This window comes from Lithobates pipiens, unplaced genomic scaffold (assembly GCF_037356315.1).
Source record: "Lithobates pipiens isolate NorthernLeopardFrog02 unplaced genomic scaffold, aLitPip1_a1.2 Scaffold_18, whole genome shotgun sequence".
NCBI classification, from domain to species: Eukaryota; Metazoa; Chordata; class Amphibia; order Anura; family Ranidae; genus Lithobates; species Lithobates pipiens.
The window spans coordinates 82,211,535-82,228,258 of NW_027507758.1; positions in this window are offsets into that span (position 1 = coordinate 82,211,535).

A 16,724-nucleotide genomic window follows, 5' to 3' on the forward strand; every position below is an offset into this window, starting at 1 on the left:
ATGTATTCCTTGGGGCGAAAACTCCATACTTCCTCTGATATGGTGGCTGAGTTTCAATCTTTTTATGAGGGCCTGTACAACTTGGACTGCTCTCCCCCTTCGTGTCCTCTCCTGGTGGCGGGGCCCCCCCTCAGTCCTATCTTGCCTCCTCGGGCATGCCTTCTCTTCCTCTTGCAATCTGAGAGGAATTAGAGGAACCTATCACAGTCGAGGAGTTGGGGGTGGCTCTGGCCCACTCGAAACCGCAGAAGGCCCCTGACGGCCTCACCCTGAGTTACTACAAAGCCTTTTTTGAGACCCTATCACATCCACTGGTCTCAGCCTTAAACTCGATCACGGAACTATCGTCCGATAGCACTCCTGAATATGGATTTGAAACTGTTTGCAAAAATTTTGCCCAATAGGTTGATCCCGCATATCCCGAGTCTCGTTCATAGAGATCAAGTGGGTTTTGTGCCCTGGCGTGAGCCACGCGATAACACCATTCGGGTAGTGAACTTGATTCATGCAGCCAGATCATCGAACGATGGCCGAAATGCTTGCTCCACTGGGGCGGCTGCCGCAGACAAGTTTATGTATGTGTACGCGTCCCAATACTTTTGGTAATATAGCGTACGCTTACTGTACTGCATATGAGATTTTGGTGATTGGGTTTGCATTTACTACATAAGATCAAGTGCACATAATCTGATATTAGATGAGATTATTGGTTATCTTGTCAGATGTTTTTCTTTACATTCCCACTCCCAGTCCCTAGCATAAAATACCCTGAATGCTAATATTATCCACCTGCTCTGAATTGTTCCGATCCTGGTTCCAGAGACTACAAATCTCTTCCTATGTAAAAGTCTAAGCATATTTGTAAACATGTTTGTTTTCCTGTGTACCTTACTCTCTATGGCTGGAAATGAGATGTACATACTAATGTGTGTTTTCTGGAGAATTAGAGAGGAAGGAAGGAGATTACATTTTGATGAAAACTCTGTGGAGGAATAGAATGTAGAATATTTCCTCCCAGTCTCTCTCCAAGGTACATACAGGTCACTGAGCCTCCCTGTGTGGCAGTTGTGTGTGTCAATAATGATGTGAATGCAGCAGAGGCCTCCTATTCACAGAGACACCTGGGAGATCCCCGTGACACTGCAGGGAGTAGCAGGGCCTACTGACAATACACCTGTTTACTCTGAATGAGCCAGAGGACAACCAATGCCTTGACCAACCTTCATTGCTGCTGAAACAAATCCAAATCACAGAAAAGTGCATCCACTTGCGATCTTTGCAGATAATCGTTGGCTGTGTGAACAAGCATGAAGAGCTGCAGCTGCCAACAGGCTATCATTGCACTGTACGGACGCAGTGCCTCTCTGTGCTGGCCCAGCTCTCTCACCCCTCCCTTAGTATGTAACCTTTCATGTCGCTGTGCAGGGGGAGGTTTGCTGTAGCAGGACCTAGCAGCAGACTCAGGCCTTTTGTATCTACACGAGGGAGACTTTTACAGGTAAACAAGATACATAAAATACGATTATTGTACTCACTAGAGAATCCTCCTAATTAAGTCAGTTGAGGGAGGTTTTTTACCTTTGGGTTATACTTCCACCTACAAGAAGATAGGACACTGCCAATTAAAAAACAATCATAGGCTAGCATGGGGTTACCCGTGCTTGTTGCATGCCTCAGATTTGTAGTAAAGTATCACCAAGAACATGATCATAAACAAGGGTGCTGGCACCATGTCCTTCAAACAACTTTTAAAAAAAAAGGGTTTTACGATGTACACAAAAGGAATTTTACTTACCTGTAAATTCACATCTTAGAGTAGAGTACAGGACACAGAGTGAATATTCATAGACCCTTATAGGCTGGTACCTTCAGGTGATTGGACACGCTCCCTGGGTGTATGCCTATAAGCCTACCTCACCCTATCCCACTTTTTTTAAGCAAGCAATGCAAAGTAACAAAAGGCACAGAGGGGAGGGAGGCTTATGTCCAGTACTGTACTCCAAGAAATTGAATTTACAGGTAAGTCAAAACTCCTTTTACCCTAATCATACAGTACAGGACACGAGCTAGATATGCATAAACCCTAGGACCCCCCTAAGCAATAAATCAGAAGGGTGAGCAACAACAAGGTAAAATTGTACCAAACAGGCCTAAAATAGTTGGCTTGACAGCATCTTAATGATGCTAAGGGGTTAAAAACCTCAGTACAGAGCCCTGCTTATGCATTTTCAGCCTAGATGGACTTAATTATAGCTGGCTACTAACTACTCAAGTGCCAATCATTTTGGATAATTGAATGTTTACTGGCTAACAGGAGCCTGAGTCAGAGCACCAACATCTTTTCATGAGCCCAAAAGGGACATTGGATACAACACAGTGAGTTGTTTCTTTGTTTCTGAACATGGGCTGCTGCAAGAATCTTGTGAAATGCTGCATCTCACAGAGGCCTGGACATCCATCTGGTAGAACTTATGAAAGTATGAACCGAATATCAGGTGGCAACCTTATAAAGCTGGGCAACAAATGTTTGATGTCAAAAAGCCCAGGAAACTCCAACCAGCCTGGTGGAGCAAGCATGTACATGTACTGGAGGTATCTTATCTTTCATAGCATAAGCCCTGGTGATTGGTTAGATACCCTAAATTGGGTAGCGGCGCTGCTAAATAGTATGAGATTTATTACATTAGTCCAGCCCTCCCCATCGGCCTGATCTAAGCCTCGGTTTCATCACTGTGGTCCCAGAGATCCTGCTGGCTAGGATTTCTCCCCCACAGGCAAAAATCAGCTGTTTGGAATGCCGCTCTGCAGTGAACACCACGCCAGTTTGGATAGACTCATGCCTTACTTCCCTAACCTCCATGTAAGTGGATAATGCACCTGTATGTCATTAAAATGTTTACAGTTATAACCTAGAAGCGACTGTGTTTCTCTTCTCCTGGTGATGAGTAGAGTATCCTTTTCGAGACCCTGTTGGTAATACAAAAAGAGAGTGCTTCTCGATTAGAGGCTGCTGCTGTGAGATACGCCCTGACAGTGCTGACTACATCCAATGGAGAGCAATTTCTTTGGGATGTGCAGAGGAAGGGCACAAAGAAGGTAGAAAAATGTCTTCATTAAGTTGGAAGGCTGAGACCACCTTAGGTAGAAAGGGGGTCTTTTGAAGAATAAATAAAATCTCTTTACACGAGAGAGCTGCTAACTCAGAAACACGCCTATCTGATGTAATAGCCACCAAGAAGGCTGTTTGCAGGAGAGATGGCCCAAGGGGATTTCTCTAATGGGTTCAACTTTAGCTGCTGACTTTTAAAAGCTGTGTCTTTTTGTAGCCACTTGGGATATAGGAGCCGGCAGTAGCTTAATGAGGATTCACAGCTACCTTCCCACTGCAAATGTGCAAGCTTGCGCAGAGCTTTGTGAATGGTCCTGCAGTCTCCTGCAGCAAGTCACAGGAGGTGTTGGGAAGGGCCGGGGTGAGGATTGTGAAAGTGGGAACCAATTAAAATTGGTACTTGACCTCCTCCCACCCCCCAAAAAACCTGTTACAGGCTGGAGAGAGGGAGCACACTAGCAGGTTCTTCACTTTTTGAGTCAAACTCCACTTTAAGGTCACAGTCTGGTCAAGTCCTGACTGTAGGAATGTCAGAACATGAGGGACAGCGTAATCTCTGAGGTTGAAAAGCTTGTGTTTACACCTGGTGAAATATGCTTTCCAGGTACGTTAGATTTTTTTGTGAAGTGGCTTTTCTGGCTCTGAGTAAGGTGTTAGGGATATTTTTGTCCATGAAACCTTTTAACCATGAAGTTAAAGCCAGTGACTGGTAAGAAGGATAGAATAGAGGGCCTTTAAACAGCAGGCCTGGCATCTTTGGAAGAGGCCAGAGGTCATCTCCCAAAAGTTATGTACAGTTATGCTGGCCAAGATGGTGCCTGGCAGTCACAGCCTTCTAAGGTACAACAAAGCCCAGAGAAGAAACCGGGGGGTAAGTGTAACAAGCCCCTGAAGCTCAAAGAGCAGCCCAGAGGCATGCTTTATTATTTTCAGAAGCTGTCTGGCAATGTTGAGCCATCCCTAAGTGCCTTACAGCAACACACACACTCCCCTAAGCAGGAAGACAGGGATGAAGCAGGCATGCTGGGTGACACAGTGCCACTAGATTTCCAGGCAGAGCGCATGCATGACTTATTTGATCCCCCTTCAGAGGACAGTGCACAACCCACGCTTAGTGAAATTCTGCATGCAGTCCATAAATGCCCTGCCTCTGTGGATGATCTGAAAGAAAAGTTTGGGGGCTGAGGGAAACAGTGACTCTCCTGCGGCAGGATCTCCAGAAGATCAGGGAGAGAACTACAGCAATGGAAGGCAGGGTGAGTGATGTGGAAGATCAGCTGCACCCTCCCCCCCTCCCCCGAATAGAGATGTTAGAGTTTACTCAGCAAGCATTCCAAGCCCTTAACAACAGATGACATTGAGAACCATCTGCGCCGTAATAACTTTCTCATACTGGGACTTACAGAAAAAGGTGGAGAGCAGGGACCCCACAGCATATGTTGAAGGATGGCTGCAAGATATCTTTGGCAAAGAAGATTTTTCCCCTGTTTACACTGTTGAAAGGGCAGACAGGGTACCCCCGAGACCCCTCCCACCCAGAAACCCTCCAAGATTGATCCTAGCCAGACTTTTGAATTACAAGGACAGGGAGGTGGTGCTGCGTTTGGCAAAAGAGAAGGGTACTGTACAATATAATGGCACTAAAATCTCCTTCTACGTGGATTTTTCCACGGAAGTATAACATAGACGATCAAAATTTGCAGATGTCCAGAAAAGATTACAAAGGCTGAAATTATCCCATGCAATGCTATTCCCAGCCAAGTTGAGAGTGACAGCCAGGGGCCAGAACTATTTTTTTTTAAACGCACAAGATGCGGCCAGCTGGCTGGAGCAAAATGAGCAAGACCTCCAGCGGCGCGGGCGTGAAGATGACTGAAGATGATGCAGGATGAATTCTGCTATGTCACCAGAGAAATAAGAGAAAGTTGGGCGCGACGTTCCCTATACAGTTTGCTTATTTACAGAGGACCCATTTCTAAGGTTTATACACAGGGAGTGACTACCCGCCTTCTAATTTTTTGCTAATATTACTGCTGACACCGGCCCACACGGATGATGTTGCCACGTTGGTGGTGTGTGAGCCATCAGAAGTCATGGGATGCATGGCAGTTGTGTCGTTGCCCAGTTAGCATGAATAGAGAGAATGGAACTTATATCCTACAGCCCCTGGGGAGTCTTAGCTGTGTACATTTAAGCATGGCCATAACCCAGGGCATCTGCTATCTCACCCTAATTTGTGTTGTTTTTCTCCCCTACCCTTATGCCACGCAGTTGCACGAGAGTGACTGCCTTTTACACAAACTGTTCTTCCAATGTACAACCCCCTTGTGGGGAATACTATACCTAATGCATTTTTTCTTGTTCACCAATACAGGTTATCGATGTGCCCAGCTTAGCTGGGTGACCAAGGTACAAGTGACCCTTCGAGGGCTTCCTGTTCATTATGTAAATGTCTGCAATGGTATCGACACCTATAGTAACGTGGAATGTCCACGGAGTGAATGATCCTCTAAAAAGTACCATGATCTCCTCCTGCTTGCGCAAGTTCCACCCAGCCATTATTGGCCTGCAGGAAACGCATCTCCTGAGGGACAATGTGGGGGTGCTACAGTATGCATGGGTGGGTAAAGCGTATTACTCCCTTCACTCGGCTTATTCACGCATGGTGAGTGTACTGATACACAAAGCACTGGCCTATCAGGAGCTTGACTCATTGGTAGACGCCTCTGGTAGATTTGTATTTTTATACTGTAAACTGTATACCATAACCATGCTTTTAGCTTTTGTGTACATCCCACCACCATTTTTGAGGGACGTACTGCAGTTGTTGTTGTCATACCTGGCGAGCAAACCTGAGGTTCTGGTATTGATTATGGGGGATATTAACTGTTATCTAGATCCCAGAATGGATAGACCCCCCCCCGATATTCCCCCCCCCCCCCCAGGGCAGCAGATGTACGGCCCTTAGCCGCCTGCTGTCTGAGGTAGGATGGATGGAAATTTGGCACATATGCCACACTGACACAAAACAATTTTCATGCTTCTCTTAAACTTCACAGTTCCCTGTCATATATTGATCTCTGTGTAGGCAGACCCAGCATAATTGATCGTACATCCAAGGTGGAATACTCCCCACATGGAGTGTCCGATCATTCTCCCCTGGCCCTGTGGCTGATTACCCAACCCCCTACCTCGCTACCTAAGGCCCCCTGGAAACTTAATGCCTTCTGGCTTAAATTATTCACTTTACCAGATCGAATAGCAACACAAATTGACAGCTTTTTCCAATACCATGGCCAACACCCCGATAAGATCCAGAAATGGGAGGCCTTTAAAGCCTACCTTAGAGGGGTGTTTATTACTGAGATTACATGTGTCGAACAGAATTCCTTGACTCTGCTGGAACAAGTGGAGGGCCAGGTACGGCAACTGGAACTCACCTATATAACAGATCCTAACGACTCTGCAAGGGAGGCATGGATGTCAGCCTAGGATTCCCTGGATCGCCTGCAGAGCGTAAAAGATTCTTCCCCAAGCTTGCTTTTCATCAAGAAGGGGAAAAGACGGGACACCTACTAGCGAGGATTGCTAGATCTCAGCAACAGTCCTCGGCTATTGGGGGGATCCGTTCATCTAGTGGCAGGGTTGTTAACAATCCAGAGATGGTTATCTGGAGGTTGTTCTTGCTGACTCATGTCTGATCCCAGTGGTGACATCATCTAAATACCTAAGAATACAAATAACACCTAGACTTGCTGATTATTGCCAACCAAATATATACCCCCTACTGTCCCAATTTTGAGATAAGATTAACACAAGGAGCAACCTTATATTATCACTGGTGGGTAGAGCCAACCTGATAAAAATGATACTGATGCCACAATTACTATACCCGCTTCATAATTCCCCAGTGGTGATTCATTTTAAAATATTTAAAGTAGTCAACTCTCTTTAGACGCCTAATGTGGAACACGGGTCCCCCCAAGATCAAATTAGAGCAGCTACAGCGCTCTAAGGAAGGCGGAGTATTGACAATGCTTAACCCTTGGCTGTACTACATTGCAGACCAGATGCAACATTTGACTGGATCCATGGATGCTGATCTGGAGGGTTCATCAGCGAGATTATTGATGTTGATCAGCTCTGGAGCGTAATCTGTTCCGAAGGGCCTGGAGGCACAGATGTTCCATAAGTCCAATAAACAAACACCCATCTTTACTCTAATCCAGAAAATGTGGAACAAGAGTAGACAGATGCAGGAGGTGCTGGGCTTTACTGAATATAGCCTGATATGGGGTAACCTTTCCTATGGTGAACTAGCAAAGTTGGCAATCCCTTGGTGCAACTTTGCTGTCACAAATATTTCAAGATGGTAAGCTGCTCTCATTTCCCAAACTACAAAACAGATTTAATTTACCCTCTACCATGTATTACCCCTTACTCCAGCTTAGGTATGTCATAGGAGCACAAGGAAATGCTAAACAGTGCAATATGTCCAATACCCCCCTCTTCCACTTTTTACAAACCAGCACTGAAACTAAAGGGATTTATTCAAAATGCTACCAAATGTTATAGACACATCATTTAACCGGTTCCTGACTGGCGTAAGCTTATGTACGTCAGCAGAATGGCACAAACAGGCAAATGGGCGTACAGGCACGTCCCTTTTAATTTGCCACCATGCCATCACATGCGCGCTTCCGGCAGCGTGCGCACTGGCTGGGACCTCCATGAGACGGGCCAAGGGGGGTACTCGCGATCGTCTCACGGGGAGATGCTAATGTAAACAAGCATCTCCCTGTTCTGCCTAGTGACAGTGTCACTGATCTCTGCTCCCTGTGATCGGGAGCAGAAATCAGTGACATGTCACATGTAGCCACGCCCCCTCACAGTTAGAAAATGTATGCCCTATTGTACCTTAATATATAGTAACATTGAAGGGCGTGACGAAAGGAGAAATGTATAGGAGCGTTGAGATGAATAGGAAATTAAACTGTAACCTTATGCTAATGCATTGTTTGTACATTGGAAATTGTATCTAAAATTGTTCAGTAAACATCTTTTTGATAAAAAAAAATCACAGATTTTTTTTCCTTTATTTTGTAGAGCAATCAAGTAAGAATCTGCACTGCTGGAAAGGCATATCTTAGCTGGCATGAAGTCCAGGAAATTACCAGGGCACCTGATGCCAGTTGTAGAGGATCCTCGGCCCTGGCCACAAACAGGGGTAACTTGTTACTGAACTTCGAGGCCAGGGTGTCCACATCTGGAATTCCCTATTTCTAACATAGGGAGCTGAAGATGTTGGAATGCTGAGGAAATCCACTTGCCAATTGTCCACTTCAGGAACGGGAATAACAGATTGCTGGGCAGTGGTTGTCTGCCTATTGCCTTAATGGCTGCCTGAATCCTGGTACCCTGATGTTTGATATAGGCCACAGCTGGGGCATTGTCTGACTGCACCCTGATTGGGTGACCCTGAAGAAGGGGGAGTCCAGTGATGCAGAGCTAGGCTGAATTGCTTTGAAGTCCAGGATGTTGATGGAGAGCGCTGTTTCCCGTGGGGACCAAGTTCCCTGAAATGTAAGAGGTTGGAACACTCCTCCCCAGCCTCTGAGGCTTTCATCTGTTAGCATCTTTCATGAGAATGGAAGAAATGACTCACTTCCAGAATAGATTTGGAAATACACCAAGTTAGGGAATGAAGCATAGGAAGAATGGAAAAGGAGTGTTCTTCTTCTAGGCCTTCAGAATGTTGTGCTGAAGAGGCCATGAGTGGAATTGAGGAATAGGAGCAACCTCAAACAAGGCTACCATAAAGCCTAGGCCCCTCATGGAGAATTTTAGAGGAATGTCTTTTCAATCTTAAAGTGTCATTAAGCCCAAACTATGTAAAACTGTCATTACATGTTATATAACAGAGTGTGCATACCCAAAATGCCACTAAAGCATTTGTTTTGTGTAGATTCAAATATAGTGCCTTGCAAAATGTATTCAACCCCCTTGGCATTTTACGTGTTTTGTTGCCTCACAACATGGAATTAACATGGATTGTTTGAGGATTTACATCATTTAATTTAAAGAACATGCCCACAACTTTGAAGATTTTTTTTTTTTATTGTGAAGCAAACAACAAATTGGACAAAATAACAGAAAAAGTCAATGTGCATAACTATTCACCCCCCTAAAGTCAATACTTTGTAGAGCCACCTTTTGCGGCTATCACAGCTCCAAGTCAAGTTGGATAAGCCTCTATGAGCTTACCTCATCTTACCCACTGGGATTTTTGACCATTCCTCACTGCAAAACTGCTCCAGCTCCTTCAAGTTGGATGGTTTGTGCTTATGAATAGCAATCTAAAGTCCCATACACACTATCAGATTTTATGCTGATTTTTGTCTTCAGATTAGCAAAACCACGTAATGCAAGGGCCTGCCTGATTGCATACAAATTGAAACTCCTAAGGTTTGACCTCATATTATATGGTTTCGGTAAATTTAAAGGAAAAAAAAATCAGCAGAAAATCTTATAGTGTATATGGGGATTTAGTCCACAGATTTTCTATTGGATCGAGGTCTGGGCTTTGACTAGGCCATGCCAACACATTTACATGTTTCCCCTTAAACCACTCAAGTGTTGCTTTAGCAGTGTGGTTGGGGTTATTGTCCTGCTGGAAGGTGAACCCCCCCCCCCCCCCGCCCCCGTCCTAGTTTCAAATCACACAGAGTGGTACAGGTTTTGCTCAAGAATATCCCTGTATTTAGCACCATCCATCTTTTCCCTTAACTCTGACCAGTTTCCCAGTACCAACTGTTAAAAATATTTCAACAACGCGATGATGCTACCACCACCATGTTTCACTGGGGGGATGGTGTTCTGTGGGTGATGTGATGGGTTTGCACCAGACGTAGCGTTTTCTTTGATGACCAAAAAGTTATATTTTAGTCTCATCATACCTCCATAAATTTTGGGAGTCTCCCACATGCATTTTCACAAACTCAAAACTTGCAATTTTGTTTTTTGCTGAAAGTAATGGCTTTCTCCTGGCCACTCTGCCATAAAGCCCAACCCTATGGAGCGTATGGCTTATTATCGTCCTATGTACAGATATACCAGTCTCTGCTGTGGAACTCTGCAGCTCCTCCAGAGTTACATTAGGTCTCTGTGCTTCCTCTCTGATTAATGCACTCCTTTCCCTGGTCCATGAGTTTTGGTGTGCGGCCGGTTCTTGACTGGTTTTCTGTTTTAATACACTTGCTACAGTGCCTTGAAAAAAATATTTATACCCCTTGAAGTTTTCCAAATTTTGTCATGTTACACCCAAAAACGTAAATGTATTTTATTGGGATTTTATGTGATAGACCAAAACAAAGTGGCACATAATTGTGCATTGGAAGAAAAATTATAAAAGGTTTTCAGAATTTAGTAATTGATTCATTGAAATATGGGAAAAGTGTGGCATGCATTTGTATTCAGCCCCCCTGAGTCAAAACTTGGTAGAACCACCCTTTCGCTGCAATCACAGCTGCAAGTCTTTTTGGGTATGTCTCTACCAGCTTTGCACATCTAGAGAGTGACATCTTTGCAAAATAGCTCAAGCTCTGTCCGATTGGATGGAGAACGTCTGTGAACAGCAATTTTCAAGTCTTGCCACAGATTCTTAATTGGATTTAGTTATGGACTTTGACCGGGCCAGTCTAAAACATGAATATATTTTGATCTAAACCATTCCGTTGTAGCTCTGGCTGTATGTTTAGGGTCGGTTTCCTAATTGAAGGTGAGCCTCCGTCTCAGTCTCATATCTTTTGCAGACTCTAACAGGTTTTCTTCTAAGATTGCCTCGTTTTTGGCTCCATCCATCTTCCCATCAACTCTGACCAGCTTCCCTGTCCTTGCTGAAAAAAAGCATCCTCATAGCATGATGCTGCTACCACCATGCTTCACGGTGAGGATGGTGTGTTTAGGGTGATGTGCAGTGTTAGTTTTCCACCACATAGCAATTTGCCTTTAGGCCAAAACATTCAATTTCAGTCTCATTTGACCAGAGCACCTTTTTTCACATGTTTGCTGTGTCCCCCACATGGCTTCTCGCAAACTGAAAACGGGAGTTCTTATGGCTTGCTTTCAAAATTGCTATCATTTTCCTTCTACATCACAATTATGTGCCACTTTGTGTTGGCCTATCACATAAAGTCCCCCAAAAAATAAAAAATTTACATTTTTAGTTGCAACATGACAAAATGTAAATACTTTTTCAAGGCACTGTATATGGTTTTAGACTATGGCTGCTGTGTGTATTTTAATGCCTCTTTGTGCCGATGTACGAGGTGCTGAACAAACCAGATGTGATTTACTGTGATTGTTTAAGATACACAAGATTGTCTGACTTAACTACGTTGTAATATACATTAGCTTAGGTTGGACCAAAAGGTGAGTTTTAATCACAGAGTGGGGAGCATGTTCGGGAGTTATCACTTTTTGGTGATCACAGAAAGAGGAGTGGATGCACAATATCACTGGACACGCAGCACATTAAGGGCCGGTTCACACAGCAAGGCGCGGCGAGGCGTCTCCGACTTGCCTCGCCGCGACCTGCGGGGATCTCAGCAGCGACTTGCAGAGGACTTCTGTATAGAAGTCAATGCAAGTCGCCCCCGAAGTCGCCCAGAAGTAGTACAGGAACCTTTTTTCTGAGTCGGAGCGACTCGAGTCGCTCCTCTCAGAACGGTTCCATAGTACTGAACAGGGGCGACTTGCGGGAGCAAGGCGAGGCGAGCCGTGTCGCCTCGCATCGCATCGCTGTGTGAACCGGCCCTTACTAGATTTATTTATATTTTTATGTTTAAAGATTTGCTATAGTTCGTTTTATATAATTTTGTGATGGTGGTTCTCATTGCTTTGCCCATTTGGACCAGACACTTCTTACACATGTGAGTTGCAGTCCAGCCCTTTACCCAAACTGTCTTATGCTTGTGTACTAATCTAAACATTCATGGCAGCTGCTAGAACCAAAAACAAGCATATGCTACAGATAAGCTATAACATTAGCAGCGCTCAAGTAATCCGCATTAAAGTGATTGCTTAATTGTCCAAGATCGCTCAAATTAAGATCTATTGGGATCGTTCATGAACGGTGTCTCTTCCGAATTAGATTCCGATCATTGCACCACGTGCACAAATCTCCTCTATGGTCACAAACTCGCCACGTTATCACAGGCGCAAGTTCTGGCTTTATCTGGTGAGTTTGTGACCATAAAATGTAATGTAATGTAACATGTAATATAAAAACTAAAACTTTCTAGTTCCACCCAAGGGACTGTCCCTTAGGTAACAACCCCACAGCCTGCCTTGCAGCTTCAGTACGTCAACAAGCAGTATAACGTAGAAAAAATAGGAGGGGCGGGTGCTGTGTCAGTCGGTGAATTACAGACAAAAGGATTTTACGGTGAGTACAAAAAATCCTATTTTCTCTTATATTCACCGACCGACAAAGCTCCTCTCTTTAGACCATCGGGACATCCCCAAACAGTGCCAAAACGAGGGGTGGGAAACAGCATAAAAACTTCACCCACAAAGGCATGTGGAAACTAGTATAAACTTTACCCACAAAAACGACAGTGTGTGGGAATAGCTAAACTTTTTTTACCCACAAAAAAACCGGGTGCTTCTCAACAGAGAGGCACTATATTCAAACCGCACCAGAACTGCGGTAACAAATGCAACAGTGCATTTACTTAAAAGTACTGCGTTTTTACCAAAAAAACAGGTAAAAATGTATGTGCAATTGCAATTATATAGCCACCTGCAAAACTTTGCGGCCAAAACAGGCATCAGACACCATCTTGTAGAATTTTGTAAAAATGTGAACAGACGACCAAGTCCCGCTTTACACACTTGAGCGACAGACACTTGATGTCGGAAGGCCCAAGACGTTCCGATTGCCCTTGTGGAGTGGGCCGTGACTGGAAAGGGGGGCACTTGCCCCTTCAAGGCGTAGGCCTGTACTACAATCTGTCTGATCCACCTGGAAATGGTGGCCAATGAAACCGCCATGCCTTTTTTCAGACCAGCCACCGAAACAAACAAGGAGTTTGACTTCCGAAAGGGAGCCGTAGCAGACAAATACACCCTCAGAGGCTGAACCACGTCCAGGGAGTGAAGGGCCAACTCCTTAGGATGTGTCGGCTTTGGACACAGAGATGGTAGCACCATGTCTTCATTGATGCGGAACGCCAAAACCACCTTCGGCAGAAAAGAAGGTTGCGGACGCAACATCACCTTATCCTTGTGGATAACCAGATAGGGCGACTTGCAAGACAAGGCCGCCAGTTCCAAAACCCTCCTGGCCGAAGTAATGGCCACTAGAAAGACCACTTTCTGGGAAAGAGTCAACAGAGGGATCTCTCTGATATTTTCAAATGGCGGTTTTTGAAGCGCCGATAACACCAGGTTCAGATCCCATGGTGGTAACGGTGGACGCACCAGAGGAACTACATGCCGGACCCCTTGAACAAAAGTGCTCACTAGTGAGAGTGAGATGCCAGGGGTCGCTGAAAAAAAGACAGCCAAAGCTGATATTTGTCCTTTAATGGTGCTTATAGACAATTTCTGGTCTACTCCTTGCTGTAGAAACAGCAAGATTCTGGATATAGAAAAGGAGCGCGGACGCCATCCTTTCTCCTCGCACATGGAGATGTAGGCCTTCCAGGTACGATGATATATCTTCCGAGAAGATTTCTGTGCTCTCAGCATAGCTGGAATCACTGAGACCGAAAGACCCCGGTTCCTCAACACCTGGCTCTCAATACCCATGCAGTTAAAACCAGCGATGGTAAAGCAGGATGGAGAATCGGACCTTGAGACAGAAGGTCCTCTTGTAACAGCAGTCGCCAAGGGTCGTCCTCCACCAGGTGCACTAGGTCTGCATACCAAGGATGCTGAGGCCAATCTGGGGCAATCAGTATTACTGGGATCCCCTCGGCCTCCACTCTGCGGAGCAGATCTCACAGAGCCACCAGCACGTCCGACGCATCTGCCCAAGGATTTCTTGTCCTGGACACGAATCTCTGCACCTTCCGATTGAGACAGGAGGCCAGAAGATCCACGTCTGGTGTGCCCCATCAAAACACCTCTGGGTGCAATGCCCATTCTCCTGGGTCCAGCAACTGGCGACTTAGATAGTCAGCCTGCCAGTTCTCCACTCCCGGGATGTAAATGGCCGACAGGGCTGGTACATGTCTCTCTGCCCACTGAAGGATATGAGCGAACTCCCGTGCGGCGGCCGAGCTGCTTCTTCCTCCTTGGTCATTGACGTATGCCACCGACGGGGTATTGTCTGGCTGGATAATGATCGGATGCCCTCGAAGTCTTATTGACCATGTGGAGAGGCATAGCCTCTCAGCTTGAGCAGATTGTTCAGCAACTTGGATTCCTCCACCGACCAGAGGCCCTGGGTCGACTGAACTCCCATTACTCCACCCCAGCCGGTTAGGCTGGCGTCCATTGTGATCCCTGTCCATTTCAGAGGTAGGAACGACTTCCCGCACCGAAGTGCCGGGCACCTTAGCCACCAGAGCAGGGAATCCCTGACTAACTGGCTCACCTGAATCTGCTGATCCAGGGACAACGGAGATTTGTCTCATTTTGTCAAAACCTCCTTCTGCAGGACTCTGGTGTGAAACTGGGCATACGTTACTGCCCTCGAAGGAGGCCACCATGAGTCCCAGACCTCGCATGCAGAAGCGTAGCGACAACCACCTGCGGTTCATCAACAGTTTTACCACGGCTCTGAGAGTCTGCAGCTTGTCTGAAGGGAGAAACACTCTCTCTTCCATGGAGTCCAGCAGTAAGCCTAGGTACTCCAAATGCGATCACCAACTTTTTTAGGCTCAACAGCCACCCAAATTCCTGCAGGGTCTGCATGGTGATCGCCACATCCTCCTCTAACTTTGAGGCAGAAGATGCTCTCAGGAGGAGATCATCTAGGTATCCCACGATCGCGATCCTGTGTTGCCGCAGCAAAGCCAAAACAGGACCCAATACCTTGGTAAAGACTCGGGGGACTGATTCCAAATCAAAAGGGAGAGCCACAAACTGGTAGTGGGCTTCCCGAACTGCAAATCGCAGAAACCTCTGATGCCGAAGGCATATAGGTATGTGCAGGTACGCATCCTGGATGTCTAAGGATGACAGGGAGTCCCCTTGATGGAGTGCAGCGACTACTGAGCGAACTGATTCCATTCTGAACCTCTGTACTTTTACAAAGTAATTGAGGGCTTTCAGGTCCAAGATTGGACATACCCCTTCCTTTTTGGGGACTACAAACAGGTTTGAGTAGAACCCCTGGAAACGTTCCGATTCCCGAACAGGTACGATCACCCCTCGACTCAGCAGGTCCCTTACCGCCCCCAATAGGGCCTCCCGGCAAGCTGGGAGTACAGGTATGCTGGAGGGGAAGAATCTGTTTTGCGGCCAAGAGAGGAACTCCATCTTGTAGCCTGAGGAAAACAGATTGCAGACCCATTGGTCGGACAGCCGAGAGGCCCACCGGGCTGCAAACTCCTGAAGGTGACCCCCCGGCCGTGTTGCAGATGGGGGCAAACCTTCATGCAGTAGCACTTTTGCTCCCAAGCTTACAGAGTTACATAGTTAGTAAGGTTGAATAAAGACACCAGTCCATCCAGTTCAACCTGAGTGAGTGTCTACAATTGTCCCTATCCCTGTACATTGCACACTCACATCAGTCCCTACCCTCAGGCCCCCATTCATATACTAGGGCCAATTTTGGACAGAAGCCAATTAACCTACCTGCATGTCTTTGGAGTGTGGAAGGAAACCGGAGTACCCGGAGGAAACCCACGCAGGTACAGAGAGAACATGCAAACTCCAGGCAGGTAGTTTGGGATTCGAACCAGCGACCCTTTTTACTGCTAGGCGAGAGTGCTAACCACTACACAACTGTGCCGCCGATGCACCACTGTGCCGGCTTGTTAGGCTTGCGGTTCCAGGGATGCTTTGCTCCTTCAGAGGTCGTTCTGTCTGGCTGGGGGCGCTTGGTTGAAGCCCTGGGCGGATGAAAAAGCAGTTTGTGAGCGGAGAATGAGGGCCCTTGCCTACGGCGTGGCTCCTTAGCCTCCCTGGCCTGTGGGAGTGAACAGCATCATGAAGGCCAAAAAACACACCAGGCAGGTCAGAAATAAAGGTTGTGGAGAAGTTTAAAGCAGGGTTAGGGTATTACAAAAAAAAATGCCAAGCTTTGAACATCTCACGGCGAACTGTTCAATCTATCATCTGAAAATGGAAAGACTATGGCACAACTGCAAACCTACCAAGACATGGCCATCCACCTAACGACAGGCCGGGCATTAACCAAAGAAACAGCCAAGAGGCCCATGGTAACACTGGAGGAGTTGCAGGGATCCACAGCTCAGGTGGGAGGAATCTGTCCACAGGACAACTATTAGTCGCGCACTCCACAAATCTGGTAATAATGGAAGAGTTGCAAGAAAGCAGCCATAAAACGTCTCATTTGCAGTTTGCGAGAAGCCATGTGGGGGACACAACAAAAATATGGAAGAAGGTTCTCTGGTCAGATGAGACCAAAATTGAACTTTTT